Source organism: Passer domesticus, chromosome 10, assembly GCF_036417665.1.
Source record: "Passer domesticus isolate bPasDom1 chromosome 10, bPasDom1.hap1, whole genome shotgun sequence".
In the NCBI taxonomy this organism is placed as follows: domain Eukaryota; kingdom Metazoa; phylum Chordata; class Aves; order Passeriformes; family Passeridae; genus Passer; species Passer domesticus.
This window is the reverse complement of record NC_087483.1, coordinates 14,625,555-14,646,999: the sequence shown is the minus strand read 5'-3', so window position 1 is coordinate 14,646,999 and position 21,445 is coordinate 14,625,555. Positions and strand designations below refer to the sequence as shown.

At 66.1% G+C, this 21,445-nt stretch overlaps 3 long non-coding RNA genes across 3 annotated transcripts; all 3 read left to right on the top strand.

Moving 5' to 3' along the window:
- The first annotated feature begins 485 nt into the window (after nucleotides 1–485).
- Nucleotides 486–1,590, top strand: LOC135309424 (uncharacterized). Its single transcript, XR_010369698.1, has 3 exons — nucleotides 486–589; nucleotides 799–853; nucleotides 1,164–1,590. It is a non-coding gene; the product is annotated as an uncharacterized LOC135309424 (long non-coding RNA).
- Nucleotides 1,591–7,684: 6,094 nt separating this feature from the next.
- Nucleotides 7,685–8,719, top strand: LOC135309423 (uncharacterized). The gene is made up of 3 exons (XR_010369697.1): nucleotides 7,685–7,788; nucleotides 7,998–8,052; nucleotides 8,363–8,719. It is a non-coding gene; the product is annotated as an uncharacterized LOC135309423 (long non-coding RNA).
- A 6,161-nt stretch (nucleotides 8,720–14,880) lies between these two features.
- LOC135308593 (uncharacterized) lies at nucleotides 14,881–15,701 on the top strand. The gene is made up of 3 exons (XR_010368978.1): nucleotides 14,881–15,021; nucleotides 15,231–15,285; nucleotides 15,596–15,701. It is a non-coding gene; the product is annotated as an uncharacterized LOC135308593 (long non-coding RNA).
- The last annotated feature ends 5,744 nt before the right edge of the window (nucleotides 15,702–21,445 follow it).

The following is a 21,445-nucleotide window of genomic DNA, read 5'->3' as shown; positions in this document are numbered from 1 at the left end:
GGCCAAGGTGAGGTTTTGTGGGATGCTGCCGCATCCCTGGGAGGGGGCTCGGCCGCCTCCTGCCCTGGCGGGCTGCAGCCTCCCCCTGGCCTTGGCACAGGGACACGGGTCCTGTGCCCTGGGCTCCGGTGCCACCTGCGGCTCTCTGCTGCTCTCCAGGACTCTCGCGAAGCCCTGCTTTGTGCGGCACGCTGCCCGAGGAGGACGGACCTGGAGGAGCTGCGGATGAAGTTCGCCCAGAGCCTGGTAAGGACAGCCCGGCAGCCCCAGCCGCAGGCTGGAGAAGCCCCCTGGCCCCGGTGCTCAGCGTGGGGGCCTGGCAGCAGTGCCCCTGCCCAGCGCCGCACCCGGGGCCGCCAGCCTGCGCCCCGCACGCCGCTCCCTGCCCTGGGCCATGCGGGCCGGCTCGGCCCCTGCCGGGCTCGGGCAGCGCCCGGCCGAGGGGCAGAGCCCGCGCCGGGCCTTCCCTCCCAGCGCTCCCCGCAGCTGTTGCAGGACCTGAGCCCAGCGGCCGAGCACCTGCGCTGCTCCCTGCCGCGCCTGCAGAGCCCGCAGAGGCCCCTGCGAGAGGCGGCCTTCAGCATCATCGGTGAGCCACGAGCCCGGCGTCCCTCCCCGCCTCCCGGCCCGGCTGCTGCCCCGGCAGCCGGAGCCGCGCCCTCCCCGGGGCGGCAGCGTGCGGCAGCGGCCCGGCCCGAGCCCTGCCCGGGGAGGAGGGCGTGCGGCCCCGGGGCTGGCAGTGCCCGTGTCGGGCAGCTGTGCCGCCCGGGGCCGCCACCTGTGCCTCTGTGTTGCCAGGGGTGGCCGGAGCTCATGACGGGGCAGAAGGAGGAGCTCCAGGTCCTCGCTGAGGGTGAGTGAGGGCAGCCGCGGGCCAGCGGGGACCGCCGGGGGCAGCTGCACATGCCGGCCCCGCAGCTACAGTCCGTGCCCGGGCTGCCGAGGGCTCTGCTCCCTGTGCGGAGGAGGGGCGGCGGGGGCAGAGCCCGGAGAGCTTTCAGGGACACGTGGGGGATCTGTGGCCAGCACCCTCCGGCCCAAGCCCGTGGCTGCCGCTCCCTCCTGGCCATGGCAACAGCTGGCTGGGATGGCCCTGGCAGGAAGCTTTCCTTGCATTCCCTCAATCTGGCCTCTGGCCGTGACTCTGGTCCTCTCCCTTCCAGTTCCTGAAGCCGTCAGGGAAGATCAGAGCCCATCCTGCAGGAGCACACTGATCCAGGTTGCATTGGGAAGAAGATCTGAGCGACTTTCTCTGCTGGATCAGATAGACCGGAGTCCTTCGGCCATTTCCAGCTCCCATTGGAGATGGGTGCACCTGCACAGCAGAAGGAACCAGCTGGAGCTCCAGGCACAGCTCTAACTGCTCACAGCTGAGCCTGTGGAAAGCTCCAGGAGCTCCTGCCAGCTCTCTCCCTGTTGGCATCTCCCTCCCTGCAGCCCTCAGGCCCTGCCCATCCCCCTTTTTACCTGCCAGCTCACCCCTTCCCTTCGTTTTACCTGAATAAACTGTTTGGCTTTGCACGTTACCCGCGTCTCCGTGGAGCTGAAGCGGCGCAAAACCTGAGCCTGGGGAAACGTGGGGCCCTGCTGCCCTTCTCTTCCGCGCTGCATTCTCTGCACGGACAGAGAGGAACAAGGGCAGCTCAGGCTGCAAAGTTCCCTGTCCTGCTGTAGCAGCGGAGTGGCAGAGGCTCAGAGGCGCGAGCGTCCCAGTGGCCACAGCGCTGTCAGGCAGTGCCTGCACGCTGCGTGCGGTTCCGGCGCCTCTGCTCTCCCCACAAGCGAGGAAGCGCTGCCCCTGCCTCAGAGCCAGTCAGAAACCCAACCAAGTGAGACCAGGGCCAGGGGATCCTTCCCATCTCTCTGGGGCATGGCTGCAAAACAGCTGCTGTGTCTCCCTGCGCCTGTGTTTGGGGTGTGCTGAGCCCAGAGCCGGCCAGCTTGTGCTCTGCTCTGCCAGGGGCGTTCTGGGCAGGCAGGAGAAGTGCTGCGTGCACAGTGGGGAAGGGGCTTACCAGAGCCTCCTGCGGGAACAGGGCTCCGCTCCCTGGCTGGCAACAGCCTGCTTTTGCTGCCCTGAGCACAGGCAGGAGTTCAGGCACGTGAGGAGGCAGCGGGCAGCTCCTGCATATAGGGGGCCCGGGGCTGCGTGCCAGAAGGGACCCGTGGAAACAGACTTGGGCAAAGGAAGAGGAGCTCGAGCTGGAGTGCCTGTGCTGCAAGGAGCAGAAGGAATTTAGCCTTGCCAGGGTTTCTTAAGTGTGTGTTGGTGTTCCTTGGGAAATGTGCGCATTTTGGGAAATGCCTTTGGAAGAGAGGGGCTTGCTTCTCAAGCAAAGTGCTTCCCCAGGAGCCCCCAGTGATGTAGGTGCAGCTGTCTCCTTTTGCCTCCCTGCGCTCCTTTTTGTCCTTGAGGCCCCTTGCACTTGGCAGTGGGGCGTGGGAAGGGAGAAGGCTGTCAAGAGCAGCTTTGGCACCTGCCTGGGCCTGCGGAGACCAAGCCAAGCACCTGTGGTAGGGTGTGTTCCCCCCTTTGAGCACAGGACAGAGCCGGATCATCTCTGCCCAGCAAGAACCCCAAATGTCTCTCAGAGAGCTGTGAATTCCAAGGCCTTTATTAATGCCATCTTCCCTATCTGGTGTGTTTTAGCTCTTGGCAAGATGCGTTTGCTTCTTGCTTGCTGGAAGCCGCTCTGCTCCAGGGCCAGCACCGAGCTGGGCTGTGCGGGTCGGGCACAGACGTGGAGAGGCCTTCCCTGAGCACTTGGCCGGCCTTGCTGTGTCCAGGCGTGCGTTAGACACTCGGGACAACGGATTCCTTCCAAGCAGGGGCGCCTTGCCTGGGGAGGGGGTGGCCCCGGGGCACGTGGCAGCGTCACCAAGGGCCCCTTGTGACACGGTGCAGCAGGGTCACCGTGTGGCAGCAGCCCTTTGTGACACGTGCTGACATAGGCTGCTCTCCCTCTTTGCACCTGACACGGTGCAGCAGGGTCACCGTGCAGTGCGGTGCAACAGGGTGTGGCAGCAGCCCTTTGTGACACGCGCTGACATAGGCTGCTCTCCCTCTTTGCACCTGACACGGTGCAGCAGGGTCACCGTGAGGCGCGGTGGAACAGGGTGTGGCAGCAGCCCTTTGTGACACGCGCTGACATAGGTGCTGGCAGCGTCACGGCCACGCCAGAGTGCTCGGTGCATGCGACGGGACAGGACGTGACGGAGTGGTGCTGTGTGGATCCCCCGCACAGCCAGCTCGTTCATTGCCCACCCGAAGCTTTTCCGACACGCTAGTCCTGCGGCTGGCCTCACGGCCAGACCTCGGGACCCTTTGACTCGGAGTCCTTCCGAGGCATCTCCCATCCCTGTGGCCGGTGCCCCTGTGGCCAGGCCGTGGGAGTTGGTGATCTACATCGTTCACGAGGAGTCTCCTGTCATTGTGGCAGGAGCCCTCGAGAACACAGGGCAGGACTTGCTGTCCTGTCATCCTCCTGAGGCCTCCCTGTCGCAGGTGCCTGCAAGGCACAACTGCGGCACCGCTGACTCGGACCTTTGCCGAGGCATCTGTCCCTCGAGGTCGGGCAGCGGGATGGCGAGCAAAGTGCTCAGCCTGTTCAGGAGGCTTCGGGGCAAGAAAAAGAACAGCCCTGCAGCTGCCCCAGTGCAGCAGCCTGCAGAGCCGGAGCAGTTGCAGCCGCTGCAGGACGGTGAGTGGTGCAGCTGGGCCGCGGGGCCGGTGCCTGCAGCCAGCCTACGCCCCATCCCACCCCATCCCATCCCATCCCATCCCATCCCATCCCATCCCATCCCATCCCATCCCGCCCCATCCCATCCCATCCCATCCCATCCCATCCCATCCCATCCCGCCCCATCCCATCCCATCCCATCCCTATGGACATGCCCACGGACAGGATGGGACAGGGGCAGGGACTGTCCCCCCCGATGGCAGCCGTGCCCCATCTCCCGGGCACGCAGGGGGCTGTCCCTGCCTGGGGAGCGCAGGGCTGGCCTGTGTTCTCCGGCCTCTCCCGCGGCCCCTCAGCTCTGGCTGCTGTCCCTCTTTGCCAGATGCAGCCAAGGACCGGTCTCAAGAGCAGAAGCCCACCCGCGGCCGCTTCCGTAGAGCGGCGCAGGTACCTGCGGCCATCCCCACCTGGGCCGGGCCTGCTGGCCCTGCTCGGCCCAGCCCCGTCCTTGCAGCAGACTATGGAACGTCCCTCTCTTCCTGCCCTTCCTTCTGCTGCAGGCACTGCGGAGGTTCCTGCGTCTCCGGCGCAGGAAGACCAGCGCCACCGTGACCGGAGGCACGGCCCAGCCTGACTCCATGCCCAGCGAGCTGCGGGCAGAGCCTGCTGCCAGCACTGCGCCCGCTGAGCTCGCTGCAACCTGTGAGCGGGCAGCGGCCGAGGGCCGGGCTGAGGCTGACCTGGCCCTGACGGAGGGGATGGCCACCTCACACACCCACAATCAGGCCATCCCGGAGACTGAGGCCGTGACTGCCCTGACTGTGAGTCCTGCACCCAGTCTGGAGTTTTGCCAGAAGGGTGTTTCTTCTCCGCAGCAGGCAAGCAGCCTGGGGCCGGGGCTGAAGGCCTCCCAGGATCATGTGGCCCTTCAGGCCATGTCCGCTGGTCCTGCTCAGCCTCTGGGGCCATCACAGTGGGGTGGGAAGGCGAGCACTTCCTGGGCGAAGCTGGGCAAGTTGCTGCCTTGGACAGCACACCAAGTCTCCCCCATGCCGTTCCCTCCAGGTGCTAGCCACGGTCAGGGCCATCCTGGAGAGACTGGCGTCCTGCGACTCTGTGGACGCCGGGCTGCAAGTGGCCATCGTGAGCCTGACAGAAGAACATCCTGCTCACGTGGTCATGAGCCTCCTGCACTGTGCCCCACTGTGTGACAGGTACGGGGCACCACTGCCTCGAGAGCTCGGTGCTCATCGGCCCGTAGGGCCCCTCGGGCCCCTCTGTTTCCCATGCCTGCTGGCATGCTCCCTCCCGGCACCTCAGGGCACCGGGGCTCTGTCAGCCGGCCCCAGGCAGCTGCACGGGGCAGGGTGCTGACACACAGCTCTGGTCCCACAGAGCTGCCACACTGATGTGGAGGGCCATGGCCACCTCAGAAGTGGCCATGGAGGAGGTCCTTCCGGCGCTGCTCTCCGTGCTAGAGCAGCAGCCACCGCACGGCAGGATCTTCTGCAGCGGGAATGAGGCCGCCTTTGCCCTGGCTGTGAGTTTCTGGAGCTGGCCTTTGCTCGCCCTCCAGGTCACCCTCTCCAGCAGCTCTCCATGCTCTCCCCACGCTGCAGCTCCCGGCCTGGGCTGAAAGCTGGGCTCAGGGCAGGCTCAGGGGCAGCAGGCCGGGTGCCCGCCCTGCGTCTCCCCTCGGGCCCTGCCTCATGGGCACCTCGGCACTGAGCGCTGCCTCGGGGTGCTTTGTCTCTTGCAGGCAACTCTGGTGCTGCGGAGGATTGTCCCCACGTCCGAGTGGCACTACGGGATGCTCATTTATTCTCCCCAGCTGCTCGTGGATCTGCTCTTGGAAATTTTCTCTACCACAGAGCAGATGCCAGAGGACGTTGAGACCCAGAGCTTCTGGAGAGTGTGCCGGGAGGAACACGGCCTTCCCAGCGACCCCAACAGGTCCCAGTCGCCCTGTCCTTCCCATGCCCCCTGTGGCCAGGGCCAGTGCTCCCAGCGTGACCTGGCCCTTGCTCGGCACACAGGTTTGCAGCGCAGACCATGAAGGCTCTGCTCTCCCGACTGGGCTTCGACAAGAAGCTGGTGGCTCTGGAGCACACACAGGTCTGGGACGCCCTGCTCTGTGCCAACACCCAGCACGAGGCAGCGGGCCTGCTGGCCAGGTGAGACTCCCTTCTCCCCTCCGCCACCGCCAGCATTTGTGCCCCGTGCCCGGAGTGCCCCACACAGTCCCCGCGGCCGTAAGCGAGAGGGCCTTGCCACCGAGGCACGGCCGAGCAGACTGCACAAGCCTGGCAGAGGAGGATGCCCAGGAGCAGCCGCCTCCCAAGGGGCCCGTGTCCCCTTGCAGAGTGCTGGGGAAAGATCAGACCTCTGTCAGTCACTCCTGGGAGAGGTTTGCCTGCTGGCTCAGGGCCTTGGTGCCTTTTTCCCCTGCCAGGGAGATGCGCCGTGGCTTGAGCCCCCTGTGTCCCCACATGGCCTCGCACCTGCTCAGCCTGCTCATCCGCAAGCAGCCACGCCGGGATCTGCCTGCCCTGGCCTTCTTTGTGGAGGTGAGCCTGACGGCCAGCGCTGCCTGCCTGAGCTGCCTCCCAGCTCTCGGGCCTCTGCTAGCCGCAGCCGCCTGGGACGCTGCCCGCGCCCGCTGCCGCTGCTGCAGGGGCCCGGCCCTGTGCGGCTCCGGGCTCCTGCCGGCCGGCTCCCCCGTCACTGCCCTGTGCCTTTCAGCTCCTGGACTGTCTGGACTTGAGCCGACACGGTCCCAGGGCCCTCTGGCTCCTATCCAGGCACCTGCCGAGCCAGTGCAGGGACAGGCTGCGCCTGCAGCTCAGAGGCCTCATGCTGCTCAGCAAGGAGCCCTCGCTGGTGAGAAGGGGGCAGTGGCTGAAGCCGCGCTGGCAGCGTGGGGCAGGGGAACACACACCTTTGGCCTCGGCTGGCCTCTGCCAGCAGAGGCAGCTGCTCCCAGCTCTCCTGCCTCCCGCTTCAGCTGCCCCAGTGCCACCAGCAGCTGCTGGTGCTGCAGCCGTTCACGGCTTCACAGCACAGCCTCGTCTTGCACGCAGGGCGGAGGAATACGCGGCCTCTATCAACACCTGCTGGAGCAGCTGCGTGATCCCAATGCGGAGATGCTCTGGACGAGCCTCTCCGTGCTCACGCACGTGCTGCAGGACAAACACCTCAAGATACCCAGCATCACCGCCCTGAAGCTGGCTGAGCCCCCGCTGACACGCTTTGGCAACGTAAGGCTCTGTGCCCCCAGCCCAGGGCACTGGACGCTGCCTGGAAACTCTTTGCTCACTGCAGGTTTGGGCCTTTGCCCCAATGGGCTGTAGTAGTTGGTGCTTAGGATTCTTCCTTTCCTTGCAGGACAACAGCCAGCTGCAGCTGCTCTCCGTTCAGCTCTTCAGCCAGGTGATGGAGCTGGGAGTGGAAGAGGGGGAAGAGCCTCTGACAAGAATCCTGAGCCAGAGCCTGCTCCCTCTATTCCTGCGCTTGGCACGTGGCCAAGGTGAGGTTTTGTGGGATGCTGCCGCATCCCTGGGAGGGGGCTCGGCCGCCTCCTGCCCTGGCGGGCTGCAGCCTCCCCCTGGCCTTGGCACAGGGACACGGGTCCTGTGCCCTGGGCTCCGGTGCCACCTGCGGCTCTCTGCTGCTCTCCAGGACTCTCGCGAAGCCCTGCTTTGTGCGGCACGCTGCCCGAGGAGGACGGACCTGGAGGAGCTGCGGATGAAGTTCGCCCAGAGCCTGGTAAGGACAGCCCGGCAGCCCCAGCCGCAGGCTGGAGAAGCCCCCTGGCCCCGGTGCTCAGCGTGGGGGTCTGGCAGCTGTGCCCCTGCCCAGCGCCGCACCCGGGGCCGCCAGCCTGCGCCCCGCACGCCGCTCCCTGCCCTGGGCCATGCGGGCCGGCTCGGCCCCTGCCGGGCTCGGGCAGCGCCCGGCCGAGGGGCAGAGCCCGCGCCGGGCCTTCCCTCCCAGCGCTCCCCGCAGCTGTTGCAGGACCTGAGCCCAGCGGCCGAGCACCTGCGCTGCTCCCTGCCGCGCCTGCAGAGCCCGCAGAGGCCCCTGCGAGAGGCGGCCTTCAGCATCATCGGTGAGCCACGAGCCCGGCGTCCCTCCCCGCCTCCCGGCCCGGCTGCTGCCCCGGCAGCCGGAGCCGAGCCCTCCCCGGGGCGGCAGCGTGCGGCAGCGGCCCGGCCCGAGCCCTGCCCGGGAAGGAGGGCGTGCGGCCCCGGGGCTGGCAGTGCCCGTGTCGGGCAGCTGTGCCGCCCGGGGCCGCCACCTGTGCCTCTGTGTTGCCAGGGGTGGCCGGAGCTCATGACGGGGCAGAAGGAGGAGCTCCAGGTCCTCGCTGAGGGTGAGTGAGGGCAGCCGCGGGCCAGCGGGGACCGCCGGGGGCAGCTGCACATGCCGGCCCCGCAGCTACAGTCCGTGCCCGGGCTGCCGAGGGCTCTGCTCCCTGTGCGGAGGAGGGGCGGCGGGGGCAGAGCCCGGAGAGCTTTCAGGGACACGTGGGGGATCTGTGGCCAGCACCCTCCGGCCCAAGCCCGTGGCTGCCGCTCCCTCCTGGCCATGGCAACAGCTGGCTGGGATGGCCCTGGCAGGAAGCTTTCCTTGCATTCCCTCAATCTGGCCTCTGGCCGTGACTCTGGTCCTCTCCCTTCCAGTTCCTGAAGCCGTCAGGGAAGATCAGAGCCCATCCTGCAGGAGCACACTGATCCAGGTTGCATTGGGAAGAAGATCTGAGCGACTTTCTCTGCTGGATCAGATAGACCGGAGTCCTTCGGCCATTTCCAGCTCCCATTGGAGATGGGTGCACCTGCACAGCAGAAGGAACCAGCTGGAGCTCCAGGCACAGCTCTAACTGCTCACAGCTGAGCCTGTGGAAAGCTCCAGGAGCTCCTGCCAGCTCTCTCCCTGTTGGCATCTCCCTCCCTGCAGCCCTCAGGCCCTGCCCATCCCCCTTTTTACCTGCCAGCTCACCCCTTCCCTTCGTTTTACCTGAATAAACTGTTTGGCTTTGCACGTTACCCGCGTCTCCGTGGAGCTGAAGCGGCGCAAAACCTGAGCCTGGGGACACGTGGGGCCCTGCTGCCCTTCTCTTCCGCGCTGCATTCTCTGCACGGACAGAGAGGAACAAGGGCAGCTCAGGCTGCAAAGTTCCCTGTCCTGCTGTAGCAGCGGAGTGGCAGAGGCTCAGAGGCGCGAGCGTCCCAGTGGCCGCAGCGCTGTCAGGCAGTGCCTGCACGCTGCGTGCGGTTCCGGCGCCTCTGCTCTCCCCACAAGCGAGGAAGCGCTGCCCCTGCCTCAGAGCCAGTCAGAAACCCAACCAAGTGAGACCAGGGCCAGGGGATCCTTCCCATCTCTCTGGGGCATGGCTGCAAAACAGCTGCTGTGTCTCCCTGCGCCTGTGTTTGGGGTGTGCTGAGCCCAGAGCCGGCCAGCTTGTGCTCTGCTCTGCCAGGGGCGTTCTGGGCAGGCAGGAGAAGTGCTGCGTGCACAGTGGGGAAGGGGCTTACCAGAGCCTCCTGCGGGAACAGGGCTCCGCTCCCTGGCTGGCAACAGCCTGCTTTTGCTGCCCTGAGCACAGGCAGGAGTTCAGGCACGTGAGGAGGCAGCGGGCAGCTCCTGCATATAGGGGGCCCGGGGCTGCGTGCCAGAAGGGACCCGTGGAAACAGACTTGGGCAAAGGAAGAGGAGCTCGAGCTGGAGTGCCTGTGCTGCAAGGAGCAGAAGGAATTTAGCCTTGCCAGGGTTTCTTAAGTGTGTGTTGGTGTTCCTTGGGAAATGTGCGCATTTTGGGAAATGCCTTTGGAAGAGAGGGGCTTGCTTCTCAAGCAAAGTGCTTCCCCAGGAGCCCCCAGTGATGTAGGTGCAGCTGTCTCCTTTTGCCTCCCTGCGCTCCTTTTTGTCCTTGAGGCCCCTTGCACTTGGCAGTGGGGCGTGGGAAGGGAGAAGGCTGTCAAGAGCAGCTTTGGCACCTGCCTGGGCCTGCGGAGACCAAGCCAAGCACCTGTGGTAGGGTGTGTTCCCCCCTTTGAGCACAGGACAGAGCCGGATCATCTCTGCCCAGCAAGAACCCCAAATGTCTCTCAGAGAGCTGTGAATTCCAAGGCCTTTATTAATGCCATCTTCCCTATCTGGTGTGTTTTAGCTCTTGGCAAGATGCGTTTGCTTCTTGCTTGCTGGAAGCCGCTCTGCTCCAGGGCCAGCACCGAGCTGGGCTGTGCGGGTCGGGCACAGACGTGGAGAGGCCTTCCCTGAGCACTTGGCCGGCCTTGCTGTGTCCAGGCGTGCGTTAGACACTCGGGACAACGGATTCCTTCCAAGCAGGGGCGCCTTGCCTGGGGAGGGGGTGGCCCCGGGGCACGTGGCAGCGTCACCAAGGGCCCCTTGTGACACGGTGCAGCAGGGTCACCGTGTGGCAGCAGCCCTTTGTGACACGTGCTGACATAGGCTGCTCTCCCTCTTTGCACCTGACACGGTGCAGCAGGGTCACCGTGCAGTGCGGTGCAACAGGGTGTGGCAGCAGCCCTTTGTGACACGCGCTGACATAGGCTGCTCTCCCTCTTTGCACCTGACACGGTGCAGCAGGGTCACCGTGAGGCGCGGTGGAACAGGGTGTGGCAGCAGCCCTTTGTGACACGCGCTGACATAGGTGCTGGCAGCGTCACGGCCACGCCAGAGTGCTCGGTGCATGCGACGGGACAGGACGTGACGGAGTGGTGCTGTGTGGATCCCCCGCACAGCCAGCTCGTTCATTGCCCACCCGAAGCTTTTCCGACACGCTAGTCCTGCGGCTGGCCTCGCGGCCAGACCTCGGGACCCTTTGACTCGGAGTCTTTCCGAGGCATCTCCCATCCCTGCGGCCGGTGCCCCTGTGGCCAGGCCGTGGGAGTTGGTGATCTACATCGTTCACGAGGAGTCTCCTGTCATTGTGGCAGGAGCCCTCGAGAACACAGGGCAGGACTTGCTGTCCTGTCATCCTCCTGAGGCCTCCCTGTCGCAGGTGCCTGCAAGGCACAACTGCGGCACCGCTGACTCGGACCTTTGCCGAGGCATCTGTCCCTCGAGGTCGGGCAGCGGGATGGCGAGCAAAGTGCTCAGCCTGTTCAGGAGGCTTCGGGGCAAGAAAAAGAACAGCCCTGCAGCTGCCCCAGTGCAGCAGCCTGCAGAGCCGGAGCAGTTGCAGCCGCTGCAGGACGGTGAGTGGTGCAGCTGGGCCGCGGGGCCGGTGCCTGCAGCCAGCCTACGCCCCATCCCGCCCCATCCCGCCCCATCCCATCCCATCCCATCCCATCCCATCCCATCCCATCCCATCCCATCCCGCCCCATCCCATCCCATCCCATCCCATCCCATCCCATCCCATCCCATCCCATCCCATCCCATCCCATCCCATCCCATCCCATCCCATCCCATCCCTATGGACATGCCCACGGACAGGATGGGACAGGGGCAGGGACTGCCCCCCCGATGGCAGCCGTGCCCCATCTCCCAGGCATGCAGGGGGCTGTCCCTGCCTGGGGAGCGCAGGGCTGGCCTGTGTTCTCCGGCCTCTCCCGCGGCCCCTCAGCTCTGGCTGCTGTCCCTCTTTGCCAGATGCAGCCAAGGACCGGTCTCAAGAGCAGGAGCCCACCCGCGGCCGCTTCCGTAGAGCGGCGCAGGTACCTGCGGCCATCCCCACCTGGGCCGGGCCTGCTGGCCCTGCTCGGCCCAGCCCCGTCCTTGCAGCAGACTATGGAACGTCCCTCTCTTCCTGCCCTTCCTTCTGCTGCAGGCACTGCGGAGGTTCCTGCGTCTCCGGCGCAGGAAGACCAGCGCCACCGTGACCGGAGGCACGGCCCAGCCTGACTCCATGCCCAGCGAGCTGCGGGCAGAGCCTGCTGCCAGCACTGCGCCCGCTGAGCTCGCTGCAACCTGTGAGCGGGCAGCGGCCGAGGGCCGGGCTGAGGCTGACCTGGCCCTGACGGAGGGGATGGCCACCTCACACACCCACAATCAGGCCATCCCGGAGACTGAGGCCGTGACTGCCCTGACTGTGAGTCCTGCACCCAGTCTGGAGTTTTGCCAGAAGGGTGTTTCTTCTCCGCAGCAGGCAAGCAGCCTGGGGCCGGGGCTGAAGGCCTCCCAGGATCATGTGGCCCTTCAGGCCATGTCCGCTGGTCCTGCTCAGCCTCTGGGGCCATCACAGTGGGGTGGGAAGGCGAGCACTTCCTGGGCGAAGCTGGGCAAGTTGCTGCCTTGGACAGCACACCAAGTCTCCCCCATGCCGTTCCCTCCAGGTGCTAGCCACGGTCAGGGCCATCCTGGAGAGACTGGCGTCCTGCGACTCTGTGGACGCCGGGCTGCAAGTGGCCATCGTGAGCCTGACAGAAGAACATCCTGCTCACGTGGTCATGAGCCTCCTGCACTGTGCCCCACTGTGTGACAGGTACGGGGCACCACTGCCTCGAGAGCTCGGTGCTCATCGGCCCGTAGGGCCCCTCGGGCCCCTCTGTTTCCCATGCCTGCTGGCATGCTCCCTCCCGGCACCTCAGGGCACCGGGGCTCTGTCAGCCGGCCCCAGGCAGCTGCACGGGGCAGGGTGCTGACACACAGCTCTGGTCCCACAGAGCTGCCACACTGATGTGGAGGGCCATGGCCACCTCAGAAGTGGCCATGGAGGAGGTCCTTCCGGCGCTGCTCTCCGTGCTAGAGCAGCAGCCACCGCACGGCAGGATCTTCTGCAGCGGGAATGAGGCCGCCTTTGCCCTGGCTGTGAGTTTCTGGAGCTGGCCTTTGCTCGCCCTCCAGGTCACCCTCTCCAGCAGCTCTCCATGCTCTCCCCACGCTGCAGCTCCCGGCCTGGGCTGAAAGCTGGGCTCAGGGCAGGCTCAGGGGCAGCAGGCCGGGTGCCCGCCCTGCGTCTCCCCTCGGGCCCTGCCTCATGGGCACCTCGGCACTGAGCGCTGCCTCGGGGTGCTTTGTCTCTTGCAGGCAACTCTGGTGCTGCGGAGGATTGTCCCCACGTCCGAGTGGCACTACGGGATGCTCATTTATTCTCCCCAGCTGCTCGTGGATCTGCTCTTGGAAATTTTCTCTACCACAGAGCAGATGCCAGAGGACGTTGAGACCCAGAGCTTCTGGAGAGTGTGCCGGGAGGAACACGGCCTTCCCAGCGACCCCAACAGGTCCCAGTCGCCCTGTCCTTCCCATGCCCCCTGTGGCCAGGGCCAGTGCTCCCAGCGTGACCTGGCCCTTGCTCGGCACACAGGTTTGCAGCGCAGACCATGAAGGCTCTGCTCTCCCGACTGGGCTTCGACAAGAAGCTGGTGGCTCTGGAGCACACACAGGTCTGGGACGCCCTGCTCTGTGCCAACACCCAGCACGAGGCAGCGGGCCTGCTGGCCAGGTGAGACCCCCTTCTCCCCTCCGCCACCGCCAGCATTTGTGCCCCGTGCCCGGAGTGCCCCACACAGTCCCCGCGGCCGTAAGCGAGAGGGCCTTGCCACCGAGGCACGGCCGAGCAGACTGCACAAGCCTGGCAGAGGAGGATGCCCAGGAGCAGCCGCCTCCCAAGGGGCCCGTGTCCCCTTGCAGAGTGCTGGGGAAAGATCAGACCTCTGTCAGTCACTCCTGGGAGAGGTTTGCCTGCTGGCTCAGGGCCTTGGTGCCTTTTTCCCCTGCCAGGGAGATGCGCCGTGGCTTGAGCCCCCTGTGTCCCCACATGGCCTCGCACCTGCTCAGCCTGCTCATCCGCAAGCAGCCACGCCGGGATCTGCCTGCCCTGGCCTTCTTTGTGGAGGTGAGCCTGACGGCCAGCGCTGCCTGCCTGAGCTGCCTCCCAGCTCTTGGGCCCCTGCTAGCCGCAGCCGCCTGGGACGCTGCCCGCGCCCGCTGCCGCTGCTGCAGGGGCCCGGCCCTGTGCGGCTCCGGGCTCCTGCCGGCCGGCTCCCCCGTCACTGCCCTGTGCCTTTCAGCTCCTGGACTGTCTGGACTTGAGCCGACACGGTCCCAGGGCCCTCTGGCTCCTATCCAGGCACCTGCCGAGCCAGTGCAGGGACAGGCTGCGCCTGCAGCTCAGAGGCCTCATGCTGCTCAGCAAGGAGCCCTCGCTGGTGAGAAGGGGGCAGTGGCTGAAGCCGCGCTGGCAGCGTGGGGCAGGGGAACACACACCTTTGGCCTCGGCTGGCCTCTGCCAGCAGAGGCAGCTGCTCCCAGCTCTCCTGCCTCCCGCTTCAGCTGCCCCAGTGCCCCGAGCAGCTGCTGGTGCTGCAGCCGTTCACGGCTTCACAGCACAGCCTCGTCTTGCACGCAGGGCGGAGGAATACGCGGCCTCTATCAACACCTGCTGGAGCAGCTGCGTGATCCCAATGCGGAGATGCTCTGGACGAGCCTCTCCGTGCTCACGCACGTGCTGCAGGACAAACACCTCAAGATACCCAGCATCACCGCCCTGAAGCTGGCTGAGCCCCCGCTGACACGCTTTGGCAACGTAAGGCTCTGTGCCCCCAGCCCAGGGCACTGGACGCTGCCTGGAAACTCTTTGCTCACTGCAGGTTTGGGCCTTTGCCCCAATGGGCTGTAGTAGTTGGTGCTTAGGATTCTTCCTTTCCTTGCAGGACAACAGCCAGCTGCAGCTGCTCTCCGTTCAGCTCTTCAGCCAGGTGATGGAGCTGGGAGTGGAAGAGGGGGAAGAGCCTCTGACAAGAATCCTGAGCCAGAGCCTGCTCCCTCTATTCCTGCGCTTGGCACGTGGCCAAGGTGAGGTTTTGTGGGATGCTGCCGCATCCCTGGGAGGGGGCTCGGCCGCCTCCTGCCCTGGCGGGCTGCAGCCTCCCCCTGGCCTTGGCACAGGGACACGGGTCCTGTGCCCTGGGCTCCGGTGCCACCTGCGGCTCTCTGCTGCTCTCCAGGACTCTCGCGAAGCCCTGCTTTGTGCGGCACGCTGCCCGAGGAGGACGGACCTGGAGGAGCTGCGGATGAAGTTCGCCCAGAGCCTGGTAAGGACAGCCCGGCAGCCCCAGCCGCAGGCTGGAGAAGCCCCCTGGCCCCGGTGCTCAGCGTGGGGGGCTGGCAGCTGTGCCCCTGCCCAGCGCCGCACCCGGGGCCGCCAGCCTGCGCCCCGCACGCCGCTCCCTGCCCTGGGCCATGCGGGCCGGCTCGGCCCCTGCCGGGCTCGGGCAGCGCCCGGCCGAGGGGCAGAGCCCGCGCCGGGCCTTCCCTCCCAGCGCTCCCCGCAGCTGTTGCAGGACCTGAGCCCAGCGGCCGAGCACCTGCGCTGCTCCCTGCCGCGCCTGCAGAGCCCGCAGAGGCCCCTGCGAGAGGCGGCCTTCAGCATCATCGGTGAGCCACGAGCCCGGCGTCCCTCCCCGCCTCCCGGCCCGGCTGCTGCCCCGGCAGCCGGAGCCGCGCCCTCCCCGGGGCGGCAGCGTGCGGCAGCGGCCCGGCCCGAGCCCTGCCCGGGAAGGAGGGCGTGCGGCCCCGGGGCTGGCAGTGCCCGTGTCGGGCAGCTGTGCCGCCCGGGGCCGCCACCTGTGCCTCTGTGTTGCCAGGGGTGGCCGGAGCTCATGACGGGGCAGAAGGAGGAGCTCCAGGTCCTCGCTGAGGGTGAGTGAGGGCAGCCGCGGGCCAGCGGGGACCGCCGGGGGCAGCTGCACATGCCGGCCCCGCAGCTACAGTCCGTGCCCGGGCTGCCGAGGGCTCTGCTCCCTGTGCGGAGGAGGGGCGGCGGGGGCAGAGCCCGGAGAGCTTTCAGGGACACGTGGGGGATCTGTGGCCAGCACCCTCCGGCCCAAGCCCGTGGCTGCCGCTCCCTCCTGGCCATGGCAACAGCTGGCTGGGATGGCCCTGGCAGGAAGCTTTCCTTGCATTCCCTCAATCTGGCCTCTGGCCGTGACTCTGGTCCTCTCCCTTCCAGTTCCTGAAGCCGTCAGGGAAGATCAGAGCCCATCCTGCAGGAGCACACTGATCCAGGTTGCATTGGGAAGAAGATCTGAGCGACTTTCTCTGCTGGATCAGATAGACCGGAGTCCTTTGGCCATTTCCAGCTCCCATTGGAGATGGGTGCACCTGCACAGCAGAAGGAACCAGCTGGAGCTCCAGGCACAGCTCTAACTGCTCACAGCTGAGCCTGTGGAAAGCTCCAGGAGCTCCTGCCAGCTCTCTCCCTGTTGGCATCTCCCTCCCTGCAGCCCTCAGGCCCTGCCCATCCCCCTTTTTACCTGCCAGCTCACCCCTTCCCTTCGTTTTACCTGAATAAACTGTTTGGCTTTGCACGTTACCCGCGTCTCCGTGGAGCTGAAGCGGCGCAAAACCTGAGCCTGGGGAAACGTGGGGCCCTGCTGCCCTTCTCTTCCGCGCTGCATTCTCTGCACGGACAGAGAGGAACAAGGGCAGCTCAGGCTGCAAAGTTCCCTGTCCTGCTGTAGCAGCGGAGTGGCAGAGGCTCAGAGGCGCGAGCGTCCCAGTGGCCGCAGCGCTGTCAGGCAGTGCCTGCACGCTGCGTGCGGTTCCGGCGCCTCTGCTCTCCCCACAAGCGAGGAAGCGCTGCCCCTGCCTCAGAGCCAGTCAGAAACCCAACCAAGTGAGACCAGGGCCAGGGGATCCTTCCCATCTCTCTGGGGCATGGCTGCAAAACAGCTGCTGTGTCTCCCTGCGCCTGTGTTTGGGGTGTGCTGAGCCCAGAGCCGGCCAGCTTGTGCTCTGCTCTGCCAGGGGCGTTCTGGGCAGGCAGGAGAAGTGCTGCGTGCACAGTGGGGAAGGGGCTTACCAGAGCCTCCTGCGGGAACAGGGCTCCGCTCCCTGGCTGGCAACAGCCTGCTTTTGCTGCCCTGAGCACAGGCAGGAGTTCAGGCACGTGAGGAGGCAGCGGGCAGCTCCTGCATATAGGGGGCCCGGGGCTGCGTGCCAGAAGGGACCCGTGGAAACAGACTTGGGCAAAGGAAGAGGAGCTCGAGCTGGAGTGCCTGTGCTGCAAGGAGCAGAAGGAATTTAGCCTTGCCAGGGTTTCTTAAGTGTGTGTTGGTGTTCCTTGGGAAATGTGCGCATTTTGGGAAATGCCTTTGGAAGAGAGGGGCTTGCTTCTCAAGCAAAGTGCTTCCCCAGGAGCCCCCAGTGATGTAGGTGCAGCTGTCTCCTTTTGCCTCCCTGCGCTCCTTTTTGTCCTTGAGGCCCCTTGCACTTGGCAGTGGGGCGTGGGAAGGGAGAAGGCTGTCAAGAGCAGCTTTGGCACCTGCCTGGGCCTGCGGAGACCAAGCCAAGCACCTGTGGTAGGGTGTGTTCCCCCCTTTGAGCACAGGACAGAGCCGGATCATCTCTGCCCAGCAAGAACCCCAAATGTCTCTCAGAGAGCTGTGAATTCCAAGGCCTTTATTAATGCCATCTTCCCTATCTGGTGTGTTTTAGCTCTTGGCAAGATGCGTTTGCTTCTTGCTTGCTGGAAGCCGCTCTGCTCCAGGGCCAGCACCGAGCTGGGCTGTGCGGGTCGGGCACAGACGTGGAGAGGCCTTCCCTGAGCACTTGGCCGGCCTTGCTGTGTCCAGGCGTGCGTTAGACACTCGGGACAACGGATTCCTTCCAAGCAGGGGCGCCTTGCCTGGGGAGGGGGTGGCCCCGGGGCACGTGGCAGCGTCACCAAGGGCCCCTTGTGACACGGTGCAGCAGGGTCACCGTGTGGCAGCAGCCCTTTGTGACACGTGCTGACATAGGCTGCTCTCCCTCTTTGCACCTGACACGGTGCAGCAGGGTCACCGTGCAGTGCGGTGCAACAGGGTGTGGCAGCAGCCCTTTGTGACACGCGCTGACATAGGCTGCTCTCCCTCTTTGCACCTGACACGGTGCAGCAGGGTCACCGTGAGGCGCGGTGGAACAGGGTGTGGCAGCAGCCCTTTGTGACACGCGCTGACATAGGTGCTGGCAGCGTCACGGCCACGCCAGAGTGCTCGGTGCATGCGACGGGACAGGACGTGACGGAGTGGTGCTGTGTGGATCCCCCGCACAGCCAGCTCGTTCATTGCCCACCCGAAGCTTTTCCGACACGCTAGTCCTGCGGCTGGCCTCGCGGCCAGACCTCGGGACCCTTTGACTCGGAGTCTTTCCGAGGCATCTCCCATCCCTGCGGCCGGTGCCCCTGTGGCCAGGCCGTGGGAGTTGGTGATCTACATCGTTCACGAGGAGTCTCCTGTCATTGTGGCAGGAGCCCTCGAGAACACAGGGCAGGACTTGCTGTCCTGTCATCCTCCTGAGGCCTCCCTGTCGCAGGTGCCTGCAAGGCACAACTGCGGCACCGCTGACTCGGACCTTTGCCGAGGCATCTGTCCCTCGAGGTCGGGCAGCGGGATGGCGAGCAAAGTGCTCAGCCTGTTCAGGAGGCTTCGGGGCAAGAAAAAGAACAGCCCTGCAGCTGCCCCAGTGCAGCAGCCTGCAGAGCCGGAGCAGTTGCAGCCGCTGCAGGACGGTGAGTGGTGCAGCTGGGCCGCGGGGCCGGTGCCTGCAGCCAGCCTACGCCCCATCCCGCCCCATCCCGCCCCATCCCATCCCATCCCATCCCATCCCATCCCATCCCATCCCATCCCGCCCCATCCCATCCCATCCCATCCCATCCCATCCCATCCCATCCCATCCCATCCCATCCCATCCCATCCCATCCCATCCCATCCCATCCCTATGGACATGCCCACGGACAGGATGGGACAGGGGCAGGGACTGCCCCCCCGATGGCAGCCGTGCCCCATCTCCCAGGCATGCAGGGGGCTGTCCCTGCCTGGGGAGCGCAGGGCTGGCCTGTGTTCTCCGGCCTCTCCCGCGGCCCCTCAGCTCTGGCTGCTGTCCCTCTTTGCCAGATGCAGCCAAGGACCGGTCTCAAGAGCAGGAGCCCACCCGCGGCCGCTTCCGTAGAGCGGCGCAGGTACCTGCGGCCATCCCCACCTGGGCCGGGCCTGCTGGCCCTGCTCGGCCCAGCCCCGTCCTTGCAGCAGACTATGGAACGTCCCTCTCTTCCTGCCCTTCCTTCTGCTGCAGGCACTGCGGAGGTTCCTGCGTCTCCGGCGCAGGAAGACCAGCGCCACCGTGACCGGAGGCACGGCCCAGCCTGACTCCATGCCCAGCGAGCTGCGGGCAGAGCCTGCTGCCAGCACTGCGCCCGCTGAGCTCGCTGCAACCTGTGAGCGGGCAGCGGCCGAGGGCCGGGCTGAGGCTGACCTGGCCCTGACGGAGGGGATGGCCACCTCACACACCCACAATCAGGCCATCCCGGAGACTGAGGCCGTGACTGCCCTGACTGTGAGTCCTGCACCCAGTCTGGAGTTTTGCCAGAAGGGTGTTTCTTCTCCGCAGCAGGCAAGCAGCCTGGGGCCGGGGCTGAAGGCCTCCCAGGATCATGTGGCCCTTCAGGCCATGTCCGCTGGTCCTGCTCAGCCTCTGGGGCCATCACAGTGGGGTGGGAAGGCGAGCACTTCCTGGGCGAAGCTGGGCAAGTTGCTGCCTTGGACAGCACACCAAGTCTCCCCCATGCCGTTCCCTCCAGGTGCTAGCCACGGTCAGGGCCATCCTGGAGAGACTGGCGTCCTGCGACTCTGTGGACGCCGGGCTGCAAGTGGCCATCGTGAGCCTGACAGAAGAACATCCTGCTCACGTGGTCATGAGCCTCCTGCACTGTGCCCCACTGTGTGACAGGTACGGGGCACCACTGCCTCGAGAGCTCGGTGCTCATCGGCCCGTAGGGCCCCTCGGGCCCCTCTGTTTCCCATGCCTGCTGGCATGCTCCCTCCCGGCACCTCAGGGCACCGGGGCTCTGTCAGCCGGCCCCAGGCAGCTGCACGGGGCAGGGTGCTGACACACAGCTCTGGTCCCACAGAGCTGCCACACTGATGTGGAGGGCCATGGCCACCTCAGAAGTGGCCATGGAGGAGGTCCTTCCGGCGCTGCTCTCCGTGCTAGAGCAGCAGCCACCGCACGGCAGGATCTTCTGCAGCGGGAATGAGGCCGCCTTTGCCCTGGCTGTGAGTTTCTGGAGCTGGCCTTTGCTCGCCCTCCAGGTCACCCTCTCCAGCAGCTCTCCATGCTCTCCCCACGCTGCAGCTCCCGGCCTGGGCTGAAAGCTGGGCTCAGGGCAGGCTCAGGGGCAGCAGGCCGGGTGCCCGCCCTGCGTCTCCCCTCGGGCCCTGCCTCATGGGCACCTCGGCACTGAGCGCTGCCTCGGGGTGCTTTGTCTCTTGCAGGCAACTCTGGTGCTGCGGAGGATTGTCCCCACGTCCGAGTGGCACTACGGGATGCTCATTTATTCTCCCCAGCTGCTCGTGGATCTGCTCTTGGAAATTTTCTCTACCACAGAGCAGATGCCAGAGGACGTTGAGACCCAGAGCTTCTGGAGAGTGTGCCGGGAGGAACACGGCCTTCCCAGCGACCCCAACAGGTCCCAGTCGCCCTGTCCTTCCCATGCCCCCTGTGGCCAGGGCCAGTGCTCCCAGCGTGACCTGGCCCTTGCTCGGCACACAGGTTTGCAGCGCAGACCATGAAGGCTCTGCTCTCCCGACTGGGCTTCGACAAGAAGCTGGTGGCTCTGGAGCACACACAGGTCTGGGACGCCCTGCTCTGTGCCAACACCCAGCACGAGGCAGCGGGCCTGCTGGCCAGGTGAGACCCCCTTCTCCCCTCCGCCACCGCCAGCATTTGTGCCCCGTGCCCGGAGTGCCCCACACAGTCCCCGCGGCCGTAAGCGAGAGGGCCTTGCCACCGAGGCACGGCCGAGCAGACTGCACAAGCCTGGCAGAGGAGGATGCCCAGGAGCAGCCGCCTCCCAAGGGGCCCGTGTCCCCTTGCAGAGTGCTGGGGAAAGATCAGACCTCTGTCAGTCACTCCTGGGAGAGGTTTGCCTGCTGGCTCAGGGCCTTGGTGCCTTTTTCCCCTGCCAGGGAGATGCGCCGTGGCTTGAGCCCCCTGTGTCCCCACATGGCCTCGCACCTGCTCAGCCTGCTCATCCGCAAGCAGCCACGCCGGGATCTGCCTGCCCTGGCCTTCTTTGTGGAGGTGAGCCTGACGGCCAGCGCTGCCTGCCTGAGCTGCCTCCCAGCTCTTGGGCCCCTGCTAGCCGCAGCCGCCTGGGACGCTGCCCGCGCCCGCTGCCGCTGCTGCAGGGGCCCGGCCCTGTGCGGCTCCGGGCTCCTGCCGGCCGGCTCCCCCGTCACTGCCCTGTGCCTTTCAGCTCCTGGACTGTCTGGACTTGAGCCGACACGGTCCCAGGGCCCTCTGGCTCCTATCCAGGCACCTGCCGAGCCAGTGCAGGGACAGGCTGCGCCTGCAGCTCAGAGGCCTCATGCTGCTCAGCAAGGAGCCCTCGCTGGTGAGAAGGGGGCAGTGGCTGAAGCCGCGCTGGCAGCGTGGGGCAGGGGAACACACACCTTTGTCCTCGGCTGGCCTCTGCCAGCAGAGGCAGCTGCTCCCAGCTCTCCTGCCTCCCGCTTCAGCTGCCCCAGTGCCCCGAGCAGCTGCTGGTGCTGCAGCCGTTCACGGCTTCACAGCACAGCCTCGTCTTGCACGCAGGGCGGAGGAATACGCGGCCTCTATCAACACCTGCTGGAGCAGCTGCGTGATCCCAATGCGGAGATGCTCTGGACGAGCCTCTCCGTGCTCACGCACGTGCTGCAGGACAAACACCTCAAGATACCCAGCATCACCGCCCTGAAGCTGGCTGAGCCCCCGCTGACACGCTTTGGCAACGTAAGGCTCTGTGCCCCCAGCCCAGGGCACTGGACGCTGCCTGGAAACTCTT